This window comes from Hoplias malabaricus, unplaced genomic scaffold (genome assembly GCF_029633855.1).
Source record: "Hoplias malabaricus isolate fHopMal1 unplaced genomic scaffold, fHopMal1.hap1 scaffold_47, whole genome shotgun sequence".
NCBI lineage: Eukaryota > Metazoa > Chordata > Actinopteri > Characiformes > Erythrinidae > Hoplias > Hoplias malabaricus.
This window is the reverse complement of record NW_027101322.1, coordinates 30001-39467: the sequence shown is the minus strand read 5'-3', so window position 1 is coordinate 39467 and position 9467 is coordinate 30001. Positions and strand designations below refer to the sequence as shown.

The following is a 9467-nucleotide window of genomic DNA, read 5'->3' as shown; positions in this document are numbered from 1 at the left end:
AGTCGTAACAAGGTTTCCGTAGGGGAACCTGCGGAAGGATCATTAACGGTGACCTGGCCACGGCCGGTTGTCGAGTCGGACTCGAGAGGCCAAACCTCCCCCGGCGGGTACCTTCAAGGTATGGACCGCAGAAGCCTCGTACCTTTCGTCGTCGGCCGACGTGAGTCTCTCCCCCTCCGGGTGGGTGGACGTAGCGAGCCGGCTTCGGAACTCGGGGTTATGCGAGGACCGCCTTAGGTGCATAGGTACCCCGGTCCGCCCCCCTCGTTCGCGGGGGGGAGAGTGGCGCCGGAGCCGCCCGCCGGGTCGTTAAACCAACCATTGATCGTTGAAGGCTTGATTGTGCGTGCGCGAGTCAAAGGGGCTTACTCACCCCCAGGGCGTTGGCCGGTGCTCGCCGGCCTCGGTGGGATCTCCCTGAACCCATCCCCCCGGCACAGGGGGTGGTGGTGGACGGGAGCGTACCGCCGGGCGAAACTCTTTCCCCTCACGGGGTTGGAGCGGAGCTTAAGAGCGCATGCAAATACCCCGATGTTGGCTTCGCAGAGACGGACCGTATAATAGTCTAAGGCCGGTGCGCGAGTTGAAGGGGCCTCACGAACCCCGGATGCGTTTAAACACCCGAAGGAGACGGCCGGTGCCCGCCGGTCCTGACTAGGTGGGATCTACCCAGCGCCTTCCCCTAAGCGGGGGACTTGGGAGCGTACCACCGGGCCTCGCTCATACCCTCCGGGGTGGAGAGCTTGGCTTTGAGCGCACGCCTGAATGCCTTAGACCGGGACCCGTAACGCAGCGAACCAAACCCTGGGCCTCGCCGGGAACGGTGGGGCCTAGACCCGGTCTCCTAAACCACGTAAGTCTCGGGCACCTACTCGGGCGATCGTCCCCCGGGCCGTAACTCCTCGGTCCGGTGGTGACGCCCAGGTTCAATGACCTTCCCCCCTCCACGGGGGGGAAGGCACCCGGCTTGAAATATTGTCAAACGTTGTCTCGTGTTCGAATGGCTTCCTTCGCCCGGCCTGTAACGGGCCGGGCACAAACCTCATACAACTCTTAGCGGTGGATCACTTGGCTCGTGCATCGATGAAGAACGCGGTAACCTGCGTTAAATAATGTGAATTGCAGAACACAGATCATCGATATTTCGAACGCACATGGCGGCCGCGGGGGTCCATCCCGCGGCCACGCCTGTCTGAGGGTCGGTTTACCCATCGATCGGTCTTCCTAGACCGCGGCTGGGAGTTCGCAGGGCCTCCACCTCGGACGGCCCTTCGTCTCCCTAAACCCAGACTCGGGCCTTAAACCCGACGTGTGGCGAGAGCTCCGGACGTAGGGAGAGCCATTAGGTCCGGGTCCAATCCGTCATAGTCTCTCCCCGCTGGGCTCTCCGCCGCCGTCGGAGAGTGGGTACCGTAACACGGCGAGCGGCCGGGGGGTTCGCGCCCCCCGCGCCCCGCAAAACAGTCTCGTAGTGCGACCTCAGATCAGACGAGACAACCCGCTGAACTTAAGCATATCAGTAAGCGGAGGAAAAGAAACTAACAAGGATTCCCCTAGTAGCGGCGAGCGAAGAGGGAAGAGCCCAGCGCTGAATCCCACTTTCCCCTGACCGGGGTGGGCCGGGAAATGTAGCGTACGGAAGTCCGTTTGGTCTCGGTGCGGACGCGGGACCAAGTTTTGCAAGGAAGTGTCTTCCGCAGATGGTGAAGGCCCGGTATTGTCCCGCATCCCGCCGGGTAGATCGGGCTTCCCGGAGTCGAGTTGCTTGTGAATGCAGCTCAAAGTGGGTGGTAAACTCCATCTAAGGCTAAATACCGGCACGAGACCGATAGCGAACAAAGTACCGTGAGGGAAAGTTGAAAGCAGTACTTTGAAGAGAGAGTTCAAGAGAGCGTGAAACCGTTGAGAGGTAAACGGTCGGGGGACCGAGAAGACCCCCCCGGGGGATTCAGCCGGGCGGACGGCCCGCGCTCGTGTGGTTCCGTGGCTCGGAGGCGAGTTCATCCGGGCGAGAGTGGGGGCGACCCCACTCCCTGCTCGGCCCTGAGCTTCGCCTCTCGACTTCGGGCCTCTCGGGCGTACGAAGGCTCGGCCCGTCAGGTGTACTTCCCCCCGCGTGGTGGGTGAGTCGCGACCGGCTCCGGTTAGGCTTGGAAGGGCCCGAGGGTGAAGGTAGGTCCGTCCGGAGAAGGGAGCCCCACGTGGCCCCCGGACACGGGCGTTCCGCTACAGCCCCTCGCTCCGACTTCGCCGATAACGCCGGGGCCGCGGAGTAATGTCCTTTCCGCGTTTTCCCCTCCTTCGGGATGGGGATGGGGCCCCCCCCTGATCGTTCGGACGAAAGCGGGCCGGTTGGGCTGTCCTCAGCCCCGGGCTAGGCCCGCTACGGCAATACGGGGGGTGATCCAGGCCCACAGCCAAAACGCCTAAGGTCAGCGGCTAAGTTCGGACCCCGACCGACCCGTCTTGAAACACGGACCAAGGAGTCTAACGCGTATGCGAGTCAAAGGGGCTTGAACCCCGGAGGCGCAACGAAGGTGAAGGCCGGCGCGCGTCGGCTGAGGTGGGATCTGATGCACCCCGTCAATGTTTGGGTTGACAGCGCACCACCGGCCTGCTCTCCACCGAGTGGAGAGTGGAGCAAGAGCATACGCGGTGGTACCCGAAAGATGGTGATCTATGCCTGGGCAGGGCGAAGCCAGGGGAAACCCTGCGTGGAGGCCCGTAGCGGTCCTGACGTTCAATTCGGTCGTCCGACCTGGGTATAGGGGCGAAAGACTTAACGAACCATCTAGTAGCTGGTTCCCTCCGAAGTTTCCCTCAGGATAGCTGGCACCAGACTCAGTTTTATCCGGTAAAGCAATGATCATAGGCTGCGGGGCCGAAATGGCCTCGTCCTACCCTCAAACTTTAAATGGGTAAGAGGCCCGGCTCGCAGGCTTGGAGCCGGGCATCGAATGATGGTGCCAAGTGGGCCACTTTTGGTAAGCAGAACTGGTGCTGCGGGATGAACCGAACGCGCGGGTTAAGGCGCCCGACGCGACGCTCATCAGACCCCAGGAAAGGTGTCGGTTGATATAGACAGCGGGGCGGTGGCCATGAAAGTCGGAATCCGCTAAGGAGTGTGTAACAACTCACCTGCCGAATCAACTGGCCCTGAAAATGGATGGCGCTGGAGCGTCGGGCCCATACCCGGCCGTCGCAGGTGTCACAATCCCTGATTTGAAACACGGACCGTATGCCGCGACGAGTAGGAGGGCCGCCGCGGTGGCGCTGAAGCCTCTGGCGTGAGCCTGGGTCGAGCCGCCGCGGGTGCAGATCTTGGTGGTAGTAGCAAATATTCAGATGGGATCTTTGAAGGCCGAAGTGGAGAAGGGTTCCACGCCGACAGCGCTTGGCCGTGGGTTAGTCGGTCCTAAGGGATAGGCGAACGCCGTTCGGAAACGCTGGGGCGATGGTCTCGTCTGCCCCCCGCTGACCGAAAGGGGATCGGGCCAATATCCCCGAACCTGGGATTGGGGAGATTGAGTGCCGAGAAGGCGCTCTCATAGCGGTAACGCAAACGAACCCGGAGACGTCGGTGGGAACCCCGGGGAGGATTCACTCTCCTTGCTAAAGAGCTGGAGCGCCCTGGAATGGGATTGTCCCGAGAAAGGGGCTCAACGCTCTGAAAGGCGCCGCATGCATCCGTGAGGCAGCCGGGACGTTCCCCATCGGCCCTTGAAAATCCGGGGGAGGTATAGTGAATTTCCCCCCAGGCCGTACCCATATCCGCATCAGGTCTCCAAGGTGAACAGCCTCTGGCGTGTTGGAACAATGTAGGTAAGGGAAGTCGGCAAAATAGATCCGTAACTTCGGGATAAGGATTGGCTCTAATGGCTGGGCTCGGTCGGGCCCTTTAGCTGAAGCGTAGGCCGAGGGCTGTTCTGGTTCTGGTTCGCCCTTGCCCTGAGGGTCATGCGGGGCAAAAGCGCACGGCGCCCGGGTTGACTCCTGCGTCTGTCGGTTAAAGTGCGTGGGTCGCAGCCGCGCGAGGCAGCCGGTGTTCCCTCCCGGTGGTGCTTAGGGGACTCGGTCGGTGCCGGGGGGAGGCGGTCGTGGATGGGACTCCGGCGGGGGTGCGTCCTTAGGGGACGAACCTCCGGTGCGTCTCGTCCTTCGGCCCTTCCTTCCCGAAGTCGGCCGGGCTCCGAGGCCCATCGGCGGGTCCCGGCCACGCTCGCGAGCGCGGCCTTCCGTACTCCCGTTCGGACGTGGGGGGGGGAAGACTCTGGAGTTGTGTGCGGATGCGTCGCCGGCCGTAGGGGCTTGGGAGGACCGGACCGGAGCAGTGTGACTGGAGACGGGCGTGACGAGCCGAGGCCTCGTGGATCTATCGGGTGTGAGTCTCGCCTCGGAGGGGTGGCAGCTCCGAGGTGGTTCTCTCGACCGGCACCCAACAGCCGAATTAGAACTGCTGCGGACCAGGGGAATCCGACTGTTTAATAAAAACACAGCATTGTGAAGGCTCTCGGACGGTTTTGACACAATGTGATTCCTGCCCAGTGCTCTGAATGTCAAAGTGAAGAAATTCACCCAAGCACGGGTAAACGGCGGGGGTAACTATGACCCTCTTAAGTTAGCCCCACTATACACTTTCTGGACAAAGGCCCATTCAAATATATTGCCATTGGACACTTATGACCACAGTGGGATTGTATGCCGGTTATGGATCCATAATGCCGTATAAAGCATGACCATTTGGACACTGAGTGATAACTTTTTCCAGTTTGATACCCGCGGCAAAATCGCCATTTGGACAGCACTAGGGGCACTGGTGCTCCATCTAGGAGTTCAGAACGTTGGGCCCATCCCTTTAGTATGTGTCACTTGGCTCTGATTGGCTCTGATTGGCTTTCTGAATGGAATAACCTACACCATCCAACTTCCAATATATTTAACAGTGTCATATATATTGCAAATGGGATGCATTCAACTTTGACCTCTCTAAAGTCCCGCCCAAAGCTTGGGGGAGGGTCTAAGGGTCCAGAAAGAGCGTAAAATGTCCAAATCAAATATAAATAAAATTTCTCTGGGCCTCTGGAAGCCTGGGCCTCTGGTAGCCTGGGCCTCTGGGCCTCTGGGCCTCTGGTAGCCTGGGTCTCTGGGTCTCTGGGACTCTGGGTCTCTGGGTCTCTGGGCCTCTGGGTCTCTGGGGCTCTGGGGCTCTGGGGCTCTGGGCCTCTGGGCCTCTGGTAGCCTGGGCCTCTGGTAGCCTGGGCCTCTGGGCCTCTGGGCCTCTGGGCCTCTGGGCCTCTGGGAGCCTGGGCCTCTGGTAGCCTGGGGCTCTGGGTCCCCGGGGCTCTGGGGCTCTTGGTCCCTGGGACTCTGGGGCTCTGGGTCTCTGGGACTCTGGGGCTCTGGGTCTCTGGGTCTCTGGGTCCCTGGGGCTCTGGGTCTCTGGGGCTCTGGGTCCCCGGGGCTCTGGGGCTCTTGGTCCCTGGGACTCTGGGGCTCTGGGTCTCTGGGTCCCCGGGGCTCTGGGGCTCTGGGTCCCCGGGGCTCTGGGGCTCTGGGACTCTGGGGCTCTGGGTCCCTGGGGCTCTGGGGCTCTGGGTCTCTGGGTCCCCGGGCTCTGGGGCTCTGGGTCCCCGGGGCTCTGGGGCTCTGGGGCTCTGGGGCTCTGGGTCTCTGGGTCTCTGGGTCTCTGGGTCTCTGGGGCTCTGGGGCTCTGGGTCTCTGGGGCTCTGGGGCTCTGGGCCTCTGGGGCTCTGGGGCTCTGGGGCTCTGGGTCTCTGGGACTCTGGGCCTCTGGGCCTCTGGGCCTCTGGGCCTCTGGGTCCCCGGGGCTCTGGGGCTCTGGGTCCCTGGGACTCTGGGACTCTGGGGCTCTGGGTCTCTGGGTCCCCGGGGCTCTGGGGCTCTGGGTCCCCGGGGCTCTGGGGCTCTGGGTCCCTGGGTCTCTGGGGCTCTGGGGCTCTGGGTCCCTGGGACTCTGGGACTCTGGGACTCTGGGGCTCTGGGTCTCTGGGTCCCCGGGGCTCTGGGGCTCTGGGTCCCCGGGGCTCTGGGGCTCTGGGTCCCTGGGACTCTGGGACTCTGGGACTCTGGGTCTCTGGGTCTCTGGGTCTCTGGGGCCCTGGGGCCCTGGGTCTCTGGGTCTCTGGGTCTCTGGGTCTCTGGGACTCTGGGCCTCTGGGTCTCTGGGTCTCTGGGTCTCTGGGACTCTGGGCCTCTGGGTCTCTGGGTCTCTGGGTCTCTGGGCCTCTGGGTCTCTGGGCCTCTGGGCCTCTGGGCCTCTGGGGCTCTGGGCCTCTGGGGCTCTGGGTCTCTGGGGCTCTGGGTCTCTGGGTCCCCGGGGCTCTGGGGCTCTGGGTCCCCGGGGCTCTGGGGCTCTGGGTCCCTGGGACTCTGGGGCTCTGGGGCTCTGGGTCTCTGGGTCTCTGGGTCCCCGGGGCTCTGGGTCTCTGGGTCTCTGGGCCTCTGGGTCTATGGGCCTCTGGGTCTCTGGGTCTCTGGGACTCTGGGCCTCTGGGTCTCTGGGCCTCTGGGCCTCTGGGCCTCTGGGCCTCTGGTAGCCTGGGTCTCTGGGCCTCTGGGGCTCTGGGCCTCTGGGCCTCTGGTAGCCTGGGCCTCTGGTAGCCTGGGCCTCTGGGCCTCTGGGAGCCTGGGCCTCTGGGCCTCTGGGAGCCAAAAGGAAGCTCCGGAGCTTAGGCGGCGGAGAGGTTGTTTGAATAAGGCCCGTTCAGGGAACCAGGGCGTTGGGTTTAATTAGGCCCCGGAGGTAGGCCCCGGTGGTAAACTCCGGGGCAAGCCTTATCAGAGGCCCAGGATGAGGTGTTCTTAATGTATTGGCTGATAGGGAGCCCCGGAGGTAGGGGACCCTTGGTGAAATTCATGCCGGGTTAGGGGACCAGGGCGTTGGGGTGAATAAGCCCCTGGAGGTAGGCACCGGTGGTAAGCTCCGGGGCAAGCCTAATCAGAGGCCCAGGATGAGGGTGTAATGAACTGGACAACCATCCCACTTCCCATGTATTGTACAGCAATTGGGCAACCATCCCACTTTCAATATATTGTGCGGCGTTTTGTCTCCCAGGTCCACCAGTGGGCAGAATGAACTTTGAGATTTGACGGAGGGTCCTTCCAATACATTATACAGCAATTGGGCAACCATCCCACTTCCAATATATTGTACAGCGATTGCGCAACCGTCCCACTTCCAATATATTGTGCGTCGTTTTGTCTCCCAGGTCCACCAGTGGGCAGGATGAACTTGCAATATATTATACAGCAATTGGGCAACCATCCCACTTCCAATATATTGTACAGCAATTGGGCAACCATCCCACTTCCAATATATTGTACAGCGATTGCTCAACCGTCCCACTTCCAATATATTGCGCGCCGTTTTGGCACCCAGGTCCACCAGTGGGCAGGATGAACTTGCAATATATTATACAGCAATTGGGCAACCATCCCACTTCCAATATATTGTACAGCGATTGCGCAACCGTCCCACTTCCAATATATTGCGCGCCGTTTTGGCTCCCAGGTCCACCAGTGGGCAGGATGAACTTGCAATATATTATACAGCAATTGGGCAACCATCCCACTTCCAATATATTTTAAGGTTCCAGGTCTACCAGTGGGCATCTTTTTTGACGGGGCAGGCTGATTGGTTTAGTCCGAGGGCGGGGGCTTAAGTGTGGGCCAGATAGGTTCGACCGGTGCGCCGGGTCCCTGGGGCTCTGGGTCTCTGGGTCTCTGGGTCCCTGGGTCCCTGGGTCCCTGGGGCTCTGGGGCTCTGGGTCTCTGGGTCCCTGGGTCCCTGGGTCCCTGGGTCCCTGGGGCTCTGGGTCTCTGGGTCCCTGGGACTCTGGGTCCCTGGGGCTCTGGGGCTCTGGGTCCCTGGGTCCCTGGGTCCCTGGGTCCCTGGGACTCTGGGGCTCTGGGGCTCTGGGGCTCTGGGGCTCTGGGTCCCTGGGGCTCTGGGTCTCTGGGTCCCTGGGTCCCTGGGTCCCTGGGGCTCTGGGTCCCTGGGGCTCTGGGTCCCTGGGACTCTGGGACTCTGGGACTCTGGGTCCCTGGGTCTCTGGGTCCCTGGGACTCTGGGTCCCTGGGACTCTGGGTCCCTGGGTCCTTGGGGCTCTGGGTCCCTGGGACTCTGGGGCTCTGGGGCTCTGGGGCTCTGGGTCTCTGGGTCCCTGGGGCTCTGGGGCTCTGGGGCTCTGGGTCTCTGGGTCCCTGGGACTCTGGGGCTCTGGGGCTCTGGGTCCCTGGGGCTCTGGGTCTCTGGGTCCCTGGGACTCTGGGTCTCTGGGTCCCTGGGACTCTGGGGCTCTGGGTCCCTGGGGCTCTGGGTCCCTGTGGCTCTGGGGCTCTGGGGCTCTGGGGCTCTGGGACTCTGGGGCTCTGGGGCTCTGGGTCCCTGGGACTCTGGGTCCCTGGGACTCTGGGGCTCTGGGGCTCTGGGTCTCTGGGTCCCTGGGACTCTGGGGCTCTGGGTCCCTGGGGCTCTGGGTCTCTGGGTCCCTGGGACTCTGGGGCTCTGGGTCCCTGGGGCTCTGGGACTCTGGGGCTCTGGGTCTCTGGGTCTCTGGGGCTCTGGGTCTCTGAGGCTCTGGGGCTCTGGGTCCCTGGGTCCCTGGGGCTCTGGGGCTCTGGGTCCCTGGGACTCTGGGTCTCTGGGTCCCTGGGGCTCTGGGGCTCTGGGACTCTGGGGCTCTGGGGCTCTGGGTCCCTGGGGCTCTGGGGCTCTGGGTCCCTGGGACTCTGGGGCTCTGGGGCTCTGGGTCTCTGGGTCCCTGGGACTCTGGGGCTCTGGGACTCTGGGGCTCTGGGGCTCTGGGTCCCTGGGTCCCTGGGGCTCTGGGGCTCTGGGTCCCTGGGACTCTGGGGCTCTGGGTCCCTGGGGCTCTGGGTCTCTGGGTCTCTGGGTCCCTGGGACTCTGGGGCTCTGGTTCCCTGGGGCTCTGGGGCTCTGGGTCTCTGGGGCTCTGGGGCTCTGGGTCTCTGGGTCCCTGGGGCTCTGGGACTCTGGGTCCCTGGGACTCTGGGGCTCTGGGGCTCTGGGACTCTGGGGCACTGGGGCTCTGGGACTCTGGGGCTCTGGGGCTCTGGGGCTCTGGGTCTCTGGGTCCCTGGGGCTCTTGGGCTCTGGGGCTCTGGGACTCTGGGGCTCTGGGTCCCTGGGTCTCTGGGGCTCTGGGGCTCTGGGGCTCTGGGACTCTGGGACTCTGGGGCTCTGGGGCTCTGGGGCTCTGGGTCCCTGGGGCTCTGGGTCTCTGGGTCCCTGGGGCTCTGGGTCTCTGGGTCCCTGGGGCTCTGGGTCTCTGGGTCCCTGGGACTCTTGGTCCCTGGGACTCTGGGGCTCTGGGGCTCTGGTGCTCTGGGACTCTGGGGCTCTGGGGCTCTGGGGCTCTGGGTCCCTGGGGCTCTGGGTCTCTGGGTCTCTGGGTCCCTGGGACTCTGGGTCCCTGGGACTCTGG

The 9467-nt window shown here is 63.2% G+C and overlaps 1 non-coding gene and 1 pseudogene across 1 annotated transcript; both read left to right on the top strand.

The window, feature by feature from the left end:
* The first annotated feature begins 1048 nt into the window (after positions 1-1048).
* On the top strand, positions 1049-1202 carry LOC136685944 (5.8S ribosomal RNA). The gene has a single exon (XR_010800229.1). It is a non-coding gene; the product is annotated as a 5.8S ribosomal RNA (ribosomal RNA).
* Positions 1203-1474: 272 nt separating this feature from the next.
* The window catches only part of LOC136685954 (28S ribosomal RNA), an 11407-nt pseudogene continuing 3414 nt past the window's right edge, over positions 1475-9467 (top strand).